At 39.3% G+C, this 22,052-nt stretch overlaps 1 protein-coding gene across 4 annotated transcripts in view; it reads left to right on the top strand.

Moving 5' to 3' along the window:
* The first annotated feature begins 7,943 nt into the window (after window positions 1-7,943).
* Window positions 7,944-22,052, top strand: part of il1rapl1a (interleukin 1 receptor accessory protein-like 1a) — a 238,661-nt gene continuing 224,552 nt past the window's right edge. Inside the window, exon 1 of one of the 4 annotated variants that reach the window (XM_084724694.1) lies at window positions 7,944-8,544. The gene's annotated coding sequence lies outside the window, so the exon portion shown is untranslated. The remainder of the gene's footprint in view (window positions 8,545-22,052) is intronic. The other 3 variants (XM_084724693.1, XM_084724696.1, XM_084724695.1) reach the window with 3 other exon arrangements.

Below are 22,052 nucleotides of genomic sequence, written 5' to 3' on the forward strand. Positions count from 1 at the left end.
ATTGACATCCAAAATAGATGCTCTCTGTCAGCTTCCATTTTTATTTTATGTTAAGAAAATCTCCCAGTTTGCTGGCTTGATTCAGCTAAAACTGTTTTGAGCAGCTTTCCTGCACTACAGCATATCAATATATCATAATTACTACAGCAGTGCAATACAACATATTTAACAAAATGCCACCAGAGAGTTAAAGAAAGCAAAATATTTAAAATGAAATGCATGTGGGTTGAGTAGCTGTTTTACATGAACGAGTTATGACTTTTATCAGCTGTTCATCCAACAAAACTGTTTATGTGAATGTTTGAAGTGGGAGCTGATGCCCAGTGGTGGAAAGTAACTAAGTACATTTACTGAGGTACAACATTTCAGTACAAATTTACTTCTCCTCCACTACATTTCACAGGTGAATATTCTACTCCACTACTTTATTTTCACAGCTGTAAGTTACTTAACAAATTAAGATTTAAATGTTAGAGGTGCACAGAGATGTCATTATTTGTATCTTTGTTCAACCAACAAATTACCTGTGTCTGCATTTGGACAAATAACTGGACATGAACATGGTTTATACAAGAAGTCATATTAAACTAGACAGATATTTTATTTTCTAGACTGATATTTATAGGCAGGGCAATTGCTGTGTCTGCAAAGCATCAGATTATCTAAGATATGTCACTGTAAGTCACTGTACTGTATACTGTGTTCCCTGTGGCTATTTTTTAACATATATATACAATAATACAGTATACTGTGTCTGTTCTGTCTCTGTTTTCTGTTGTGCTTTAAGTGTTTCTTGTGTGTACAGGCTGTGATGACAAATTTCCTCTATCAGAGGTTAGTAAATAATCTGTCTAATATCCACATATAATGAATTCTGAATCATATTTCCCCATTCTGTACTTTTCATCACTCTCTCTTTCTTTTTATTTTAGTTTGATGAGTCATCTGTAGCCACCACCTCCCCTGGAACTGGGGGATATTGAAAGATCAGAAATTGAAGAAGAAAAAAGTTTTATAAATTGAAAGATTCTATTTGCATTGGAAATAGAAACTGTTTCCGGCTCTGAGTGCTTTCATTTTTGATGCTTTCATTTTTTTAATTTTACTTTACATTTTGCTTGTAATACATGTGTAGTCAGTACAGGACTTTTAAGGCAGTATTTTTGCAGTGTGGTAGTACAACTTTTATGTAGGAAGACATTCTCCACCACTGGTGTTGGCTCTGACATGATGAGGGATCACATTCTTTTGTTTATGTGGGAAAAAAATTACATCTGCCAATAGCTGCTGGCACAGGTGAATGGAAGTTTGTTTGTGGTGCTCGCAGCATTGTCAAAAAAAAAAAAAAAAATCCGACAGAAAGAGATGTTCTTTTTCCAGAACCACTGTGCCTGTAGCTAACCCACAAAACATTTTTTTTTTATTACTGTCTTATTACCGTCTACCAAAGAAACAGCAGGCATGAAAAGATAGTTTGTTGTTGTTGTTGTTGTGTACATTTCCAATGATGGATGTGATTCTGTTGCAGGAAGTCATGAGACTGGAGATTAGAAGACTTGGTCAACAACACATAGAAGAGAACTGTCTCATTTACACTCAAAATAAAAAAAGACACTTACAGGAGTGAAAAGTAGCTGGGTGGTTTATCAAAAAGATGTTAATCATTTACTGCTTGAAATTCTTTGTAAAAATCAATAAATATGGCTCCAGTAACACGGCCCTTGAGTCTTATAACTGAGATTGATTTTGGAGTAGTGAATTTCAAGTACGGTCGAAAAAATTGAGGTTTTGAAATGGAATTACTATCCACAGGGATAAAAACTGTACCAATATATACCCCGCTTTGCTTTTGTTGAGTTGGATCTTGATATTGCAGTAGTGCAGTACCCCACATTTTCTATAACTGAAGACCAATTTTTATCCAACAAGTTGTCAAACCAGCCTCAAATAGAAGTTACACACACACACACGAAAAAGTAATGAGAGAAACAGAGGGTGTAATATTCAGTATTACTCAAGCGAATATCAAATCATTCTAGTATTTGTGTGTGTGTGTGTGTGTGTGTGTGTGTGTGTGTGTGTGTGTGTGTGTGTGTGTGTGTGTGTGTGTGTGTGTGTGTGTGTGTGAGCGAGTGAGACATTAGTAGGATGTATCTGCTCATGATCACTGATAGCTCATACTAAGCCACAAGTGGAGATGAATACTGAATCATTCACTACTGTTCTTGTACCTGCTCAGGTGTTCTATTATAACTGTCAGATTTGACCTTTGCCGAGATTAAAAATGGCAGAGCTAAAATGGAAATTATGTGATGTCATTGGACTTACTATAAAACAGAACAGAACCAATTTAAGCATAGTACTTTGAGGTAGTAGATTTGTAGATTTTATACTTAAGTACTATTATTAATCTCAAATTCCTGCCACATTAACTGAATTAAAAGTGCCGCTTTTTATTTGAGCGTCAGTGGTTGCTCAAGCTAGAGCTTTGAAACTTAGATACACTCTGCCTAATTGTCTCCTTCAAACAAAACTCAGCTGGATGTGTGGGGTTTAGTGGCATCTAGTGGCAAGCTAGCAAATTGCAAACACCTAGTGTTACTCTTTCCTTACAAGTTCATAAGAAAACCTGTGGTGGCCAGGAAATGTGTGCAAAATGAGAAAGGCTGTATCTAGAGCCAGTGTTTGGTTTGTTCATTCTGGGTAACTGTGGTGGCGCAACATGGATCTGCAGAGGACCCGCACACTAATGCAAATATACTTAATAATATTATATTCCATTTATGTGATAATCTGCCAATGATGCATTTTAAATGTTACAAACTAAACCTCCAATGTCAAAAACAACATTCAGATGTTACAACCTACCCCAAAAAGCATTTATTATTTAGTCTTCAGTAAAGTTGTTGCATAAATTGTATAGTGTGGTTCTTATTTCAGCAATATACCTCAGATTATTTTTTATAAAAACTTTACATTTAGCAGAAAACAGTCACTGTCTGTGTTTTCATGAGTTTGTGTGCATTTCTGAAAGTGCATGTGTCACACAAGGGTTCAATCACTGCCACTGGAGCGAATGTAGATATCTGCCACTGGAGTGCAAGCTTTGTGGACCAAGAACTGACAACATACATTTTTAATGAACTGTTACAGCTATCCCCACCCCAAGCAGCCATTACATAACTAGCTGTTTTACCATCCAAAGTAGCAAATTAAACTTGAGAAACTGTTACTTTAGGTTATACAGGTGAGACCATTATATATACACTAGAATAAATACTGGACAAAAAAAACTTTAAAATGTGCTTTATTTACTATGTGTACTTTCTTACCTAAAATTCTGTCATTTGGTTATAAAGACTACCAAGTTACTCACAGAGACATGCCACTTCCCCTGCAGAGAAATGGGAGTGTACAATATTGATGGCATCATGGCATCTCTTTTCTGATTGGCCAAACTGACAGTGTTACAACTAACCTGTTGTTACAACACTCCCCCTTGTCATCATGTATGTAATAATCTTTACCATCCTGGGCTGAGATTTGTACTCTATTTAGAAGGGCAGCTGCAGGCTCTGGAGGTTATAACTGGGGGCCAGCAGGTAACCTAATCAAACTTCACAAACAGTACAGAAATGCTCATGTGGTTAACTTCTTGCAGAATCAAAGAGAAAGTTCATCCCAAAATTAAAAATATATTTTCCCCCTGGTCTGTAGGGCTACTTATGCATCCATATCGTTTTGGTGTGAGGTGATGATTTTTGGAAATATCTGCATTCTTTCAAATATAATGGAACTAGATCAGATGTTCTCAACATTTTTGTTAAATAACCAAACATAACATGACAAAAACTGAAGAAAAAATAAACTGGCTTTAGCGTTTCACCACATTCAACGCACTGTGCTTTCAGTTCAGTATCACTGTTTGTCATTATGAATCCAAACTGAATGTATTCTGGGTCATATTTCCTCACAACACACTTTGAAGCTTTTACTGGTTAAGGGTTATCTCCCACATCACTTTTTTTTTATTTCTAAAACCAATACATGTTTATGTCGTTGCATCCAAGGGAATATTACTCAGCTACCAAATGCAAGTCTCTACCTGATGATGTGTCATGATGGGCATGATGATATTCAAATGTAAATAAGTCTTGAATTTATGCATTTTAATTTTATGTTTTTGATGTATGTGGGTTATTGAGCACATTTAGATATAAAAAATAATTGGCTTTCTAAGGTACCCCAAAAAATCTCAACCAGTTTGAGAATGTCTGAACTAAATGACATTTGGCTTGTGGTGCTCAAAGAACCATAAAGTACAATAAAATAAAACTCAAAAGCAATGTCTGTTTCTAAAAATCATGACCTGGTTACTCACGGTAATCAGCAGACCTTGTTGTGAGCATTTTGGTGAGGAACTCCTGTCTTTCTAATGAGGAACGACTTTCTTTCTATAGCAGAAAAAAAAATTTCCTGAATAAAACTACTCACAAGGTCTGTAAATTGTCTCAAGTAACCGGTTCATGATTTCTGGAAAAGTGCCATCTAATTCCACCATATTCAAGAGAAGGCAGACATGTCTACAGCTAGTATCTCCAAAACAAACTAGATGGATATACACCGATCAGGCATAACATTATGACCACTGACAGGTGAAGTGAATAACACTGATTACCTCCTCATCATGGCACCTGTTAGTGGGTGGGATATATAAGGCAGCAAATAAACATTTTGTTCTCAAAGTTGATGTGAAGAAGCAGGAAAAATGGGCAAGAGCATCTCCAAAACTGCAGCTCTTGTGGGGTGTTCCTGGTCTGCAGTGGTCAGTATCTATCAAAAGTGGTCCAAGGAAGGAACAGTGGTGAACCGGCAACAGGGTCATGGGTGGTCAAGGCTCATTGATGTACGTGGGGAGTGAAGGCTGGCCCGTGTGGTCTGATCCAACAGACGAGCTACTGTTGCTCAAATTGCTGAAGTTAATGCTGGTTCTAATAGAAAGGTGTCAGAATACACAGTGCATCACAGTTTGTTGTGTATGGGGCTACAGAGCCACAGACCAATCAGGGTGTCCATGCTGACCCCTGTGCACCACCGAAAGTGTCAACAATGTGCACATGACCATCAGAACTGGACCACGGAGCAATGGAAGAAGGTGGCCTGATCTGATGAATCACATTTTCTTTTACATCACATGGATGGCTGGGTGCGAGTGCGTCACTTACCTGGGGAACACATGGCACCAGGATGCACTATGGGAAGAAGGCAAGCCGGCGGAGGCAGTGTGATGCTTTGGGCAATGTTCTGCTGGGAAACCTTGGGTCCTGCCATCCATGTGGATGTTACTTTGACACGTATCACCTACCTAAGCATTGTTGCAGACCATGTACACCCTTTCATGGAAACTGTATTCCCTGATGGCTGTGGCCTCTTTCAGCAGGATAATGCGCCGTGCCACAAAGCAAAGATGGTTCAGGAATGCTTTGAGGAGCACAACAACGAGTTTGAGGTGTTTACTTGGCTGCCAAATTCTCCAGATCTCAATCCAATTGAGCATCTGTGGGATGTGCTGGACAAACAAGTCCGATCCATGGAGGCCCCATCTCATAACTTACAGGACTTAAAGGATCTGCTGCTAACATCTTGGTGCCAGATACCACAGCACACCTTCAGGGGTCTAATGAAGTCCATGCCTTGATAGGACAGGGCTATTTTGGCAGCAAAAGGGGGACCAACATAATATCAGGCAGTTGGTCATAATGTTATGCCTGATCGGTGTATATCACTATAAGCCAGAGCAGTGGAGGACTCAGGCTGTCTGAGGAGCAGGGGCAAAAAAAATAAGAAGGGCACCAGCTATACATGGTAGGGCATCAGTGAGGTGAAACAGTTCCAATCCATGATTTACATTAAAATTGTTTTTATTATTTGACATAAAGTACAACAACTACTGCACATCTGTAAAAAAACACACAGGGAACTATTTAACCATTCAAAGACACGTATAGGCCAAATCATTTTCTAGCATTGAGGACAGCCTATATGGCAGAGAAACTGCTACTTTAGGTTATGCAAATCAAAACATTTTTATCTACAATACAATGAACACTAGTAAGAAATAATCTTGATAAAAGTTTTGTCCTCTGGAAGGACACCCTTGAGGACACCTGCCCGCCACCCTCTTGAGTCCACCAGTGGGCCAGTGGGAAAATGCTAAAACATGTATTTCTATTTTGTTGGGTAAACAGTGAAAACGCACCAAGAGATTCTTCAGCTCTGCATGGGAAGTCTACTGAGCACAAGGCAAAATAATTCAGGTGACAAGTTGACACATTTCATCTAAGTTTAAAAGGATCTGGACTGCTTTGATAAACATCTCAAACAACTTTTGGTAGGATCATTTGATCATTTTCTAACTATGACGACTCAATTTGCTTGACCTCCATACGGCTCATGATGTTAATCGCCTCAGTGTTTTGCTTTAGGCCACAGCTACAAAAAGGTTGATGCCATTTAGCAGGACCCCATCCAGCCTCTCACTGAATCATTGGATTTGCACAGACATTTAACATGAAGGAGATTTTAAATTCAGACTTTATTTCTCTCCCCTCTTAAGAGGCTGGGACATCCGCAGTGGTGGCAAAACTACACACATTCTTTACTCATGGAGAAGTACAGATACTTGTGTAAAAAAAAAAGACTTTGGTAAAGGCAGAAGTACTGATTCCACTTCTTGAAAAATTAAAAAAGTACAGGCTCTGAAATTTATTCAAATTGTAAAAGTAAAAACTAGCCCTCAGAAGGACATTTCTACTAGCTGCGTCTGTGCAAAGCTAACTGAACCTCAACTTTTCTCAGTGGTCAAGTTTCTGTCTCTTGTCTTTTGTCCTGCTATATCTTTTACATTGTTATGTTATGTCTTTTACGTCGTTTTTGTCTTGTTACGTCATGTTCACCTTGTTATGTTTTTTCCATGTTTTTCATCTTTTACATCTTTTAGGTCTTATCCGTCTTGTTACATCTTCAATGTCTTTTTCGTCTTGTTATGTCCTTGTGCATCTTGCTACTCCTTTTACATTTTGTTATGCTTTTATATCTTTTCTGTCTGGTCTTTTATGGAACATTCATCTTGTTACATTATTTTCATCTTATTAAATCTTCTATGCTGTTCTTCATTTCGTTACATCTTTTTCGTATTGTTACGTCTTTAGCGTTTTTTTTATTATTATCGTTCTGTCTTTTTCGCATTGTTGCACTGGCACTGTTATGTTGTTTTGTCTTATTACGTCTGTTGTGCGAGATATGCACTGATGGATACACCAAGAAATCATCTTTTTCTCTGTCTTATTGTCCCTACTATTTAGGTCGAAAACAGTCTTGATGTTGGGAAGCCGGCATGCAATTACGCAAAATAAAAAAAAAGGATCAATAATTCCCCTCAAACGATTCGAAGGTAAAGTAACAAGCCTGTATAGAAAATGTAAGGGAAGTAAAGTACAGATATTTGTCATAAAAAGTAGGGAGTAAAAGTAAAAAGCAACCAGAAAAGAAAATAAGAGTATTTGTATTTTGTTCCCTCCCACCTCTGGACATCAGTAGTATGACGGACGAACTGTAAAAGGTGCTCAGTCTTAAGCTTATTTCTTTTTCGGTTGCTATCTCTCTCTCTCTCTCTCTCTCTCTCTCTCTCTCTCCCTTTATCATCTCTACTCATTTCTTTTATTTCTCTCTCCCCTTGTCACCCTCTTCCAACATGTGAGGACCCTTCCTGCGCATCCAGCTCTGTTCAGCGTTGCAGCTTTGAGTTGAGTTATAGGTGTCTGCTGGAATTTCTTTTCCCCTCATCCATTTCACTGTTTAATCGATGAGAATGACGGAGTGCAGGTGCAGCCGCGGCGCGCGTGTGTAGAGACAGCAAGGGACGGTGTGTGGTGCACTAGGACCGGGGAGAGATCCTTCTCGTCGTGTGCATTGCAACTACAGAGCGGAGCTGTGGAGGAAACCCCCCATCGGATCTGGCCATTATATCCATACATTTCTTTTTCCCATCTCCACCGCGGCGCTGCTGAGTGGGGATCGCACTAACCAGACAGTGCGTTTGGGATGGTGAAGCACCCAGGAGAGGATTAGTAATTGAGCACGATTTGTGTAAAAGACAGCTGTCAGATTTTGGGAGGGGGTGATCATTTGGCAGCTTCGCCCCCACTCATTTTATATACATTTTTTTTTATTGGTTGTAGTAGTGTTTTGTTTCCCCTCATTTCTCCCATCATCCGTTTTATTTCAAGCGCGCAAAGTCACATCTGCGTAGGAGAGCGCTTGGCGCACTTCTTCCCGAAAGGACAGAGACAAGATCTCCATTATTCCGTTTGGATTTAAACCGGACCACTGGCTGAATGGGTGACCTCGCTGAGACACAGACTATCACTGGCTTGCACCCATTTTCAGGAAACGTGTTTTCTCTGTTGACCTGGAGTTGTGATGTCCAAAGCCTTCCCCACTGACTGACAAACGGCGTCGTACCATTTTGGAATCGAGTTGAAGGTAGGCCAGTTTTCCTCTTCTTGGCTCGCCGACATGAACACGTTTATTTTTCTCTGAGCATTTGATAAAGTTCGCAAACCTCAGATTAACTGGTTCTTCGATTATTGCGGCAAAGAATCGATCGCCTGTGACTCTGGGGTTCCTGTCGGACAGTTGCAGCAGTTATTCTAGGATGAAGAAAAAAACCTGTCGGTGGTGGAGATGCGATATTCATCAGTTAAAAGGGGCTCTGAGGCAGTCAAACGCTCTAAGGAGGAGAAGTTTAGCACCTGCTACTGTTGCTGAGGCGATGAGATTAAGTCGAATATAGATTAATAGAGGCTACAACATGCAGGAAAGCACAAGATAAATAATTAAACTAATGGTTTGTGCCGCAGTGTGAGAGGGAATCTCTGTCTCTGTTTTTTGGACTGAGTGCCCCTGTTTTGTATATTTGGCTCACGATATGTTTGCTCATGAGCTCCATCATGGAGCTGCCGGAGAAGCCCTCTGCAGTGCAGTCTCACACACACACGCCGGCCCGCCGGGCTCACTGGAGCTCACTAAGGAGAGGATTTAGATAACGGTGTAAACGAAGCGGCAGCTTTCCCTGAAGGTAGTCTACCAGTAAGCCTTATTATATGAACAATCCTGTCTTTATACGGGGGTATTCAGAGGGCTGCTGGTTGGACTGAGGTGATTTCACAAGAAAATAGACTCAAGTTTAATGGTTGCGCCACAAAAAATAACTTATCATGCTCTCTCTCTCTCCCCTCCTCTCTATTTCTGTGTGTGACTGTCTTCACGTGCAAGCACACATCCCCCTGCACACACACACACACACACACACGCACGCACACGCACACATACTCGCACACACACTTACAGTGGTTGATTGCAGTTGCGGGGTCTAAATTCAAGACACACGAGATGCCAAAAACTGGCGCACACGCTGTCATTTTCTCCTCATTTCCTCATTATCACGCTCATTTAACTGTATTGGACCGATAGCGCTGCGCTTCATCAGAGTCTTTTCTAACAGTGCTGTGTTGTTGCCATATTTCGACCTACTGTACGAGTTTCCCATCGGGACAAACAGCGCGCTCCCTTGGGTGGAACCGTGCGAATACCGACGCATGACGCAGGAATCTGAGTGATGATTGATGATGATCCTATTTCTGGAAGAAGTGCGCCTGGATGGATCACAAATGCCCGGACCACTTTGAGCCTTAGCGGTGGCGACCCTCAGGAACTGTCTGCTTTATTTAGTGTTGTTTTTACGTTATGTTTGCTGCTACAAGTCGTTTTTAAGAGAGGTTGTTGGCGGTCAGTGACTCGTCTTGGACATGTGCTGTGAGTGAGCGCATGTTTGTGTCAAGGTAGGCTCTCTCTCTCTATCTCTCTCGCCCTCCCTCTCTCTCTCTGTCCCCTTATTCTATCTCTCTCTCTCACACACGAGAGAAACAATTTAGGTTGCTTGAAACACAATTAAGTCCAAGCAGTTGTGTTTGTCTGGCTGTTTGCACGCCGGTCTGCATTTTGAGAAGACATCCAGCCCGGGCCTATATGCCGTTAATCAGAGCAGATAGTGTGTTTAGTTTGTCAGGTGACCTACATCTATTCGTGCTGGCAGAGACGACGTGCATGCCAGAGGCCAGTTGGAGGTGAGCCACATCTCCAATTCATGATGTTATAAACAATGGAAAGTCATGAAACGATCTGTCTGTGTGTCACTTCGGATTTTCAGTGTAATTTTAGTGAGCACAGACACGGCCTTGCATTAATGAATTGGTGAAGTCACTTGTGTGTGATGTTACAAAGTGCAGCAGCAGATAAAACTGGCTGTCAGGCTGTCGCCGCTGCCAGCAGCGCCTCGTCAGAGGGAAGATGACAGGAACTGTCCGTGGTGCTGAAACAGACAGCTCCTTTGTTCAACTCTGGGCTCATTTTGTGAGTTGAAGTGCTCAGAGGCTGCAGGAACTAACTCTCTTCGGCTTAAATTTCAGGTTTAAATTTTGGGATTAGAGTGAGATTAGAAAGAGTGCATTCATAAAAAGATCCTATAGGTAACACTTTATAATAACTATTGCCATTAAGAAATGATAGATTGATAGTTAAGTAAACTTCAGTTAAACTTTAAAACTTATAAATCTTACTAACTTTAAATTGAAATGAACCTTTAGGACAAAACAGAATAGAACAGAACAGAATGGAATAGCATACACTAAACTGTAGAATAGAATAGAATAGAATAGAATAGAATAAAATAGAATAGAATACGCTGTAGAATAGAATTTCGTTTATTGTCATTGCACAATGAATCTAAGAAGCAATTCTGTTGGTGCGTTCACACTTAAAGGACAACAGTTAAAAACAGAGAATAAGAAAAATATATATAAATATATATAATATTAAAACATATAAAATATAAAAAATGTAATCATATGAAAATAATAGTAAGATAGCTATAAGGAGAATGTCAAGCTGCTACCTCTGTATGCCGCCATCTTGCTTTGTACATCGTTAAGAAATCACTACATAGAGAGATGGACAGATATTTGGAAAACTCATATATATGTTAGAAAGTTGTGGTGGTGATCATGATACTTTAAGTATGTCGCACTGTACTGCACTGTGTAGCACTGTGATGTGTTGCATTGCATTGCGTTGCTTTGTGTTGCTTTGCTTTGCTTTGCTTTGCGTTGCTTTGTAGGGGTGTCCCGATCCGATATTGATATCGGATATCGGTCCAATATCAGCTAAAAAACGAGTATCGGATTTTATCGGACTGCATCTAAAATCTCCGATATAAGCGCTCTGATAAGCAGTCCATTTTCCACTCCAGCACTTCTATCCATAGGTGACTCTGGTTGCTGACTATTGTTCTCTGTTTGCGTAACATCACTTGATCAAGCCTTTTCTAACATTCCACAATACAAAATAAGTAATAAAAGTATGTATGATTTGTGCTGATATCGTATCGGATCGATATCGGTATCGGCCAATACTCAAGGCTGCAATATTGGTATCGTATCGGAAGTGAAAAAGTTGTATCGGGACATCCCTATTGCTTTGCATTGTATTACTTTGTGTTATGGTTGCATTGCTTTGCGTTGCGTTGCGTTGCGTTGCGTTGCGTTGCGTTGCGTTGCGTTGCGTTGCGTTGCGTTGCTTTGCGTTGCGTTGCTTTGCGTTGCTTTGCGTTGCTTTGCGTTGCTTTGCGTTGTGTTGCATTGCGCTGCGTTGTGTTGCATTGCGTTGCTTTGCGTTGCATTACATAATGTTATGTTACATTACATACAAACATGAACTTTCTTCGTGACATACCCAAACCATGATCTTTTCCTTCATCTGTCTAAGGAAGCAGTTTTGCTTATTTTATTTTGAAAGTCTACGCAGAAGTTGCATCTTTATCTTGTTATCTTGAAGCTGCCGTATTTGATAAGTTGGAAGTGTGAATGTGATGTTTATTAACATTGTTTGAATGACCATTATAAAGTTAAACTGATTTTTTTAAAAAACTTTACAATGTGGATAAAACATATATAAACATTATTTGATTAATTTGTTAATGGTAAAATAACCAATATCTAAAGTAAAATTAACTGTCAATTTACCATTTATCAATGATGATTATTATTATGTGTTACCATGCAGAGTCTTTGAAATGACCTCTGACCATTTAAAATACATTTGGAAAGGGATTTTGAGAATACATGCCAGCTGCAGCATCATGCTTCATATATATGACATATTACCCATTTTAACCGATACATTACGACCCATTGCTGCACTGCTCACAGTATAAGACACATGGTGTCATATACTCTGTGTCCTGTGTTTTTTCAGCTTTGGACCTGCATTATAGTGTCGGCTTTATGTATATATATATATTGTATGTACTGAGTCTTGATAAAATCCATTAGCTGATGATCATGAAGTGCTGCTTGGGCTGGTTTTGTGAAAATGAAACATACTAACAGTATAGAAAAGTACTCCAACTATATGACAAACAGAATGAGGGCTGCATGATATGGGAAATAAAAGTTATACTGTGATTATGTTGACAGATATTGCGATTGTGATATGATTCCAGATTGATGGGAATGTGACGTTTGTTGGGATATAACATGTTTTCTTACATCTGAAGAACAATATTTACTGGCCACAGCATCTCTGCAGTACCATAGTACTTTATTATATTTCTGCCTTTTCACACATTTTTCCTTTTATCAAACAAAATCAGCTTTTGTGATTAGAATATTGAACTTGGCCATATTGAGATTTTGTTAATATTTTGATTAACTGTGCACCTCTAAACAAAAGTGGAATAATATGAGTGCTGTTTATGTCTGCCAATGGTTTTTAATTATACAATATTTTTGTGAAAACAAATACTCTTGCTAATCAGTCCTTCATGATTGGAATAAATGCAAATGCAATCAGAGAATACAGGTTCTTTTCTTGTGTGTAAAATGTGAACAACATGCAAAAATATACTTAAGTAAGATGGAACAAAAAGCTTTTGGAGGCAGTGTTTTCAGTTTTAATGTTTAATTCAGGGATTCTCTCTTTATCTATCAGTCTTGACAATTTCAGGTCAAAACAGCCACATGTCATACTTGCTGGTGCATTTTTTAAATGTGCCTAAATTTAAAACACTGATTGTGCTTACTAAAGGCATTTCTTCTGCTAAAGGTTTTGTTTTAATTCCACAGGTTTAAACCCACAGCTGGGCCTGTTATAATATACAGAGAGCACAGCATGCCTGCTATGAACAGTGTTGGGGAACCAATACACTGCCCAAGTGCAAATCAAACTAACCCTGGGGGGAGCAATGACGTCCAATGTGCAGTCAATAATTGGCTGAATTGCTTAATATTTATGTATAATGCACGATCCAGTGTGCATAAAAATATGTGTACATGATAACAACTGCTCGGCACCGAGGGAGAGCGCAGCAAGGCAAGTTGAGTTAATGGTCATCTAGTGAGAAGAGCTGGAGGAGAGTCTTTCAGGACTGGTCCTGTGCTGGTGATGAATGATGTGTGTGTTTGCTCCCAACGTTGATTGAATTAGGCCACCCCGCAGACCCATTGCTTTCCCAAGGAGCACTTGAAGGCGATCCTGCGGTGAAGTGTATCAATAAGCGGGTGGATGGAGTGTAAGTGGTGGTGCTGCCGTGGGCAGACAGCCGGTGATGAGGAGGGGGAACACGCTTTGGGAGAGTAGCGCTGATAACACAGCAGATTGGGAGCCCTTGGTGCTAGCGTCTGTCAGTCCCCGCCGTGGAGGGAGAGAGGGGTGGAGCCACACAGAGATGACCCAGAACCACACACTGGGCCAACTTCAGCTCAGCGTCCTTACTGAATGCAGCTCAGTTAGGTGTTATTTTCTATGTACACTCAACAAAAAAATATTATGCTCCCATTTTTCATGAGGTCAAGTAAAAGATCTTAGACTTCTTCTGTGCACATACAAGGTTTATTTCTCTATTTCTTATTTATTTCTCTTCTCTCTCATTTTGCCACAGATATGTTAAAATCTGTTTAGTGAGCACTTCTCCTGTACCAAGATAATCCATCCACCTGACAGGTGTGGCATTCAGAGATGCTGATTAAACAGTATGATTATTGCACAGGTGTGTCTTGGGCAGGTCACGATAAAAAGCCACTCTAAAATGTGCAGTTTTATCCTAAAAAAAAAGTAATTTATCAGCCACTGAACTATGGTTATATTACATAGCGCTACAGATTTTTTTTTCCAGGAGGGTAAAGTCATGACCCGCCCTACTCAGTACTCATTGTCTTCTTTTGTTGGGTTGGTTAAATTTGGACATGATGAGTGATTTATTAGGGTCAGGATAAGAATTAGGTCTGAGTATCATTTAAGCAAATTACAATTAGAGACCAGTATCAGTAGCAGTACTCTTAAAGTGACGCCAGTACCAGTAGAGTTGTTAATTCAACACCTTTTTCTACACGATGCAGCTGGCCACCCAAGCTTGATGAGGCTCTTGATCATTTTACTCATATTCCCAGTTATTTTCCTGAAATAAACCTTTCACACTTATTCATATCTTTTTATCAGACGCCACAGATATGTAGCATAGCCATGTTTTTGAACAGTTTAGTGGCGTCTCAGCATGTTGAACTTCCAATTCTACCGTAGATGTGCCATGCCTGGTGGAATCAGCAGATTAGAGAGGCCTTTTATTGTCACCAGTCCAAGGCACACCTGTGCCATCAGCATATCTACATGCCACACCTGTCAGGTGGATGGATAATTTTGGCAAAAGAGAAGTGCTCTCTAACATTTTTTCACAACGTATTTGTGAATCGAATTTGACAGGAATAAGCCTTTTGTGTGAAGAGAAGAAGTCTTAGATCTTTTACATAAACTCATGAAAAATGGTTGTATTTCTATTTGTATTGTCATTAGCTTTTCACATTAACCTGAGTCTGTGTACTACACAATCCTTGCTATTCAGTTATCTGGATGTTTCAGTACAACTGTGATTAGGTGACGAACGTGGTTGTCTCATAATAAAGCATCTAGCAAGCGCAGCGTTTTGATGGCTTTGTTTTTGAAGGCTGGTTGCTTTGACGAGGACCCCCATGAGGCCACTGGCAGCTGAGCTCCCACTGTGGCAGATTGATATTTGTAATTTAAGGGAAGCTGTCACACAGCATCCTCCAGATGGAGAGTGCCGCGGAGGCACGCAGTCGATTAAACACGGTTTGTTTAGAAATAATCATTTTGATGTGGGAGCTGAGGATTCATTTGAGGCATATTGGCTCAAGGGTTCAAAATGTTCAATTATGCACAGAAGCATACAATCACATAATAATAACACGTAGATGTAGAATACAGAGCAGTGTCAGGGAATAGAGGCTTTTAGTCTGTCTGATAAAGGCCCTCAGATCACTGCAGAAAGGACAGGTCAGTGATTTGTTTCCCTGTTACAGAAAAGGTGGAGGATATGGCTGCGGTTGAGAGCTAATTCATTAATACACCCGCCAGCGTGCGCGCACACACACATTCACATGTGCATTGTTTTCATCACTGAGCTATTGGAATTGATATTTGGAGGAGGGTCATGTTTTAAAAGACCATCGCCTCCTTGTCACATTGATTGACAATAAAGGAACAATAAACAGCGCAGGGAGAATGCCGCTTGATTAACTGCACTTCAAAAGAACCAAACACGTGCAATAAATCAGGTTTCCATCTCACAAATTAGGACGATGGCATTTATATGCTGGTTTGAAGACCTTCAAGGTTGAACTCTTCAGGCATTTTTGCTTATAGCTCTAAATGATAGTCCAGCCCTGTAATGATACAGATTAAAGTTAACAGCACTAATATAATGTAGATTATCTGGGGTGGGGTTTAAGAAGGCAAAGAAGACAGAACAATTTATTTACTCTAGGCCTGAGGAATATATTGATATTATATCGACATCATGATATGGGACTGGATATTGTCTAGAGATGTACTGACTGCAATTTTCTTGGCTGATTCCAATTTCTGATTTTTTATGGGTCTGACCTGCCTATTCTGATTATCAGTCTAAAAACTATAATTGTCAGATAAAAACACTGACTATTAAATAACTTACATTTTCTCCAAAAGGGCTTCAGGTCACAGCCAGGCCTTATTATATTATTATATTAAAATTATGTACTAGAGGGGAATTCATGTGATCTCGTAGAAGCAGATGTAAACAAACCGGAGACTGATGTGGTGTACCAGTCTGCTGCAGTAAAGTTTTGAAGTGAGGAAAACAGAAGAAGTTAAACAAGTCTGAATAAGAAAATATTTGAGGAGACGCATCAACACGGGTTGTTTATTCATCAGCTTGAACTGGAGATGAGCTTTTATCTGTCAGTCTGTGGAGCCGCTGGCTAACATTAGCCTGAAGGGCAAGAAAGTTCGCCGATGACACCAGCAGCTTCTCAGCTGCTTCGTCTCCTTGTAAGCTGTCTGTCTTCTCTTTGTCCTGTTCTTGGAATCTATCGCACACGCCGGCTTCATGTAAACATATGTGAGAGACTGTGGTTGTAACATCACCATTTGCGTCGCTGCACACATGACGTGACCATCGCACGGAGCCTGTGTGTCAATATATGCAGAATCCGTTATGTTACACTATATGGTGACTTGGCCTTAATTTTTTTGTTTTCCTGGTTTTAAAAGCTGCATTACAGTAAAGTGATGTCATTTCCTGAGTTGCAGACTGTTCTAACTTTTCTGTTATTGGTCTTTACCCATGTAGTCATTATATGCACATCACTGATGACTATTGATCAAAAACCTCATTGTATTAATATTTTGTGAAAGTACCTCCCTACAATATTTTTGCAATATTGATATCTTGTTATTTCAATCAGGAGAAACTAGAGTAAAAGAAAATAGTTTATTGACACGTGCGTGAGATATGAAACATGAAAAGTCTTTGGCGGTTAGACCCCATCGTGGTGCAATATGCACATATATAAATGGGGGTGATGAAGCTGTAGTGACGAGAACCCCCTGGGGTCTAGACACTGGTGGTGGTGGTGATGAGGTGCAAAGCAGAGACTGGTGAGGTGACGTGGCTCTGGACTCCTGCTGCCTGGACCTGAAGACTGGAGGAGAGGGCGTCAGGGAGGATCGAGGTGAACGTCTGATGACTGGAGGAGGGTCACACGACTGACTGAATGACAACTGATGGAGTAAAGACAGAGGCAATTTAAAGTTTGGCAGCAGCAAATTGACTGGCTACCGCGGCCGTGGCAAAATCTGATTGGATAGTAAAGAGGAAGGTGAACGCCCACCATCAGCTGATTAGAGGGAATAGAAGGAGTGAGACAGAGTAAAGAAAGATGTGAATGAAGGCAGTGTAAAAGAAAGTCTTCCTGATTGAACTTACGCTGAGCTTCATTTGGTAAATAACAAAATCTGTGATTGTTGATTTTGTTTATTTTGTCAAGCCTCACTTTACTCATATTAGCCAGATAGTTAAAATACTATTTGCAAGTATTTATGACCTTATTTTTTGAGGTTTTTAGATCATTCTTCCCAGTAATGTTTCTTATGTATTCAAACCCAAACAATCAAATGTTGGTCTAAGTACATATGTTCATCAAGACCTGAAATGAAAACATGAAAATGTTTTCCTGCGTGACCTGATGTAAGTTATTGCATGATGACAATGCTACCTATAAATCCCCTTTGGTTGGGGAAAGATGGTTAGCAGCACGGAAGTAAATGTTCTGTGGCCCAGCACTGCCTGGTGGTTGGAAACCATAGGTGTAGAACACCGGGGTGATCAGTAAGAGCCGGTTGAACACGAGCGAGACAGTTAAACATGCAGGATTTTAGAAACATCACAAACAGTAAAAATAATGAGAAAATAAGAAAATACAGGCAGAGGGCATGGTCCCTACAGATACAGACTGAGAGGTATGATTTTTATTGAGTCTATGCATTGTTTTTTGGAAAATTGATTTTTTTTGTTTTTATCCTTTTTTTCAAACTATTTTATACTTTTTATATTTGCGTCACTGAATTGTTTAAGATTGAGAAAACAAATTGTACCTTATTGCAAATCAGTTATCAAACTAAACCCAGCATACTTATAATGCTGTTAATTTGCAGGGATGCCCTAAAAATAAATAAAACAAACAAAAAAAAAATCACTGTTTATATAGCTAATCTGAAATTTCAGCTATATTTCCTGGTTTTTACCACAGAGGACAAAATGATGTGTGAAGACACTAATGCAGGACTCCACAGGATACTTGAACTCACCTCCACTGACATCTCTTCACTGATAATTTCTCTACATTCCCTCGCTCTCTCAGCACATAACAGAGATCCCATCCCACTGATACTATTCTCACTATTTCTTTCACACTTCTTTCTGCACTTACCCATAAAACTTAACTTCATTCCCCAAATGTTCTGTGACAGCTTTCAATGTGGCAAACAATGTAAGGCTTGTCAAAGTCACTTTCAAGAGCTTGGCCTTTTAATTCTGTCATCTGAACGATTCATCATTCGGCAGCACAGTATTTGGATTAAATTGGTGTTGACTGTCTTAACATTCGATTCACATTACTTACCAGGTGAAACTCTCCTTTATGTGTAGACTTTTATGCAGCGTTCTTGCAGAAGCTGGCACGTCTAAATCAGTGAGCGGAGAGGGCAGACAAGGAATTGAAAAAAGAAAATAAACTGAAAAAGGGTATTTGAGAGGTTGTTTTTGTTTGCTGTACAGTTGGACATACTGAGCTCTTTTTTGCTCCACTGGCTTTGAATCACTCTGTTCCAAATAATATAAAGAGAAAGACACCGAAGGATGATAACACAAAGAAACTGGAAAAGCATATATGTTTGAGGAGAATATACTATCAAGGTTGGACTGAAAAATTGAAAACTTACAAGTATGTAAGTACTTCACTTCTATACTATAGGAGACTGCATTTTATTAATGCTATTGTTAATCGCAAATCATTGTATCCAAACAAGGCTATCCACCTTAGAAATACAAGAGCATTACATGCTAGAATGTGCAATATGACGATATATATGCAGGACTAAACAATAAGAATTGCTCACTTGCCTGTGGCAAGTAAAATGCCATGTCAGGCTAGTAAGTCAAGCTGCTAATTTGCCCAACCAGGCACGTGGTAAAAAATAATTCAACTATGAAACTATTTTGATTAACAAGTAATTGCTGAAGAAATTTTTCATGCAAAGATGGTGGAAAAGGCTGTTTTCAAACTCTCAATATGGAGATTTCCTTTTCTCCATTTATTATCATATCAACTGAGTATCTTTGGTTATGAACTGACCAAACAAAACATTTAAAGACATCACCTTGGACTTTGAAAAACTGGGACAGATTTATAATGTTGCAGCCCTAGATTAAACATGGCAGTTAACTTTAGTCTTTGTTGTTAGTTGATAATTGACTAAAATTGACTTGGGGCAGGTAGATTTCTGACCCACATGGTCAACCAGCAAGTGAAAAAAGCATCAGTGTTGAACTCTGCATAATATGATATGTGATGATAGAAGAATATCTATCAGTAGATATTATGCTGTACTGTTTATTTTGTTGTGTTGCACCAGACTGTATCAGAGAAATGTTTTCGTTGTTCGGACTACGCTTTTCATTCTTCCACACAGCACAGACTCAGGCAGGAAATTTGCAAAAAAAACATAACAGAAACAAACGTGGACATTATGGTTTGGAGTTTTAGTTCGATTGTTTCCTGTTTTATTTAAGTTTCTGCCCTCCTTTTGGTTTCTGTGGCTTGACTTCCTGTCTTTGTCTTTTCCCCCTCCCTTTTTTATTTACTGATTGGTTTCACCTGCCCCTGATCATCCTCCCTCTGTATTTAATTTTGTGGTTTTTCCCTCCTTAGTTGTCAGTTCAACCTCATCATTTGTGTCAAGTGTACCTCTGTGTTTCCTTGTGGTTTTTTGGACTTTTTTTCAGACTTTGCATTCTTCTTGTTCTTTTGGATTTATTTGCCAATGGACAGACAATTCTGTAAGTTTTTTTTGTGTTCTCACTTTTGCCACTAAATATTTGAACCACACACTTAGGGACACACACTGCATGGACCCTGAGCTTAGACAACATTTGTTTACACTCAAGTAACAAAGCCCTCTACTGGCTGAAGCAATTATATAATTAGTAATTATTCCTTCCAGGGCAAAGGAGAAAATATTGTAACATTACCATAAAGTCACAAAAGGTTGGTTGTAGGTTGTTTCCTACAAACAGTCAAAACTGGTTTCTTTTCTGAACCATGATCATGATCATTTCTTAACCAACTAATTATTATTGTAATGTAAATGACACAGATTCCCTAACTCAAACATAGCTTTCCCTTACTTGAACCAAGATTTTTTTTGTGCCCAAACCTAACAAAACCTTAACCAAAGTGGTGTTTTATTGTGCTTTTTGTGCAGTTTACATTGCAATTGCAAACAATCCACTAACGTCATATAATCTAGCCCAGGCTTGGAGAGCAACAGCCCTGAAAACATATTTGCTCAAGCAACTTCTTACTATGAGTGATGAGGTCCTACATGAACATACAATTTTCTGCCAAAGTTAAAAGAGGTTTTGCTGTTCCTTATGAAAGATTTCTGTATTTGTGGACCCAGCCCCAGATTTGAGTACCCTTGACCCCAAATTCTAATTTGTTTGATTAGTATGAACACTGCGTACTGTACTCGGGCATGGTTCATTGATCTGTGCCTGTGTCCACTTGAAAAGGTCATCTCGAGTACAGTTCATGTCTACTTGAGTATGGCACTCAGGCACAGTAAGAAGCAATTGTACCTAATATGAAAACACCTTTAACTAAAAAAGAAAAGTAATGACAAATAACCTTTTAGACATGAAAGATCCCCTCTGCTCAAAACATGTTTTTCTTATGTTTAAGTCACCTAAAATGTCTGACCTTGATTATACTGACTTGTATCTGTGCAAAGTTTGTCACTAGAGATGTTTTCACATTCCTCTGCTGAAGGGATAAATGTCTGTGCACTTTGTTAAATTCTGAGATTCAAACATACCCTGGGCGAACCTGGTTAGGTGTGCGACAAATCTGAAAGCCAATTGCTCTTTAGTAAAGGGCCAGATACAGAATTTCTCAATGAGAGGAGAAGAGTGGATGTGCTTCCAGCTCCATTTCAAAGATTTTTATTTGACTCCTTATGTGGGGAAACTATGTTAAGCAAAATATTTATCCCAACAGCAGAGTATTTTTTACATATTTTTAAATGTATCTGGAAAAAGGTCCAGTGTATAAGATTTACAAGAATGTATTGGCAGAATGTGGCAGAAATGGAACATAAAGTTCCTAAGAATGAGCTGTTTCTATCTATACCCCTACCACGGAGATCGCCATGTTGAAGTAGCCCAGAATAGACAAACCAAACACTGCTTCTAGTTACAACTTTTTGTGTATGTGCTAGTTTCATCGCCTCATTAGGTTCTCCTAACACTTGGAGCAGGAGGAAGAGACAAGGGGTTTACAATCGGCAGGCTATCACTGCAATCATTTCACTGTAAAGCAACCTTTAAAACCAGAAAAAGACAACACTTGTGCCAAATCAATGTATAATGATATTCAAGATGATGTCTAGCTTCACAGTCACGATATACATTGCCCAGCCCCGGACAGGCTCACAGGTGGAAGTAGGTTGACTTTGTTACAGGGTTACAGTCAATGGTGTTTTCTTTTAAACCTTTTCAACCCTTTTCCCAACCCAAACTAACAATGAACATGATCTTCCCCAAATCTTATGAGAGAAATATGTAATATATTTACTGTACTAAGTAATAAAATGACCATGACATGTCATCAGAGTTGAATGAAACTAAAAAATACAAAACAACGCTGCAGCTAGCATGTGTTCATTTGCCCTTTTCACACAAAAGATCAGATCCGACTACATTTGCATGGCTCATTTCAGAAAGCAGTGACAAATAACCTGATTTGTCATTAAGTTTGGGAGGA

This window comes from Lutjanus erythropterus, chromosome 8 (assembly GCF_056507025.1).
Source record: "Lutjanus erythropterus isolate fLutEry1 chromosome 8, fLutEry1.hap2, whole genome shotgun sequence".
NCBI classification, from domain to species: domain Eukaryota; kingdom Metazoa; phylum Chordata; class Actinopteri; order Lutjaniformes; family Lutjanidae; genus Lutjanus; species Lutjanus erythropterus.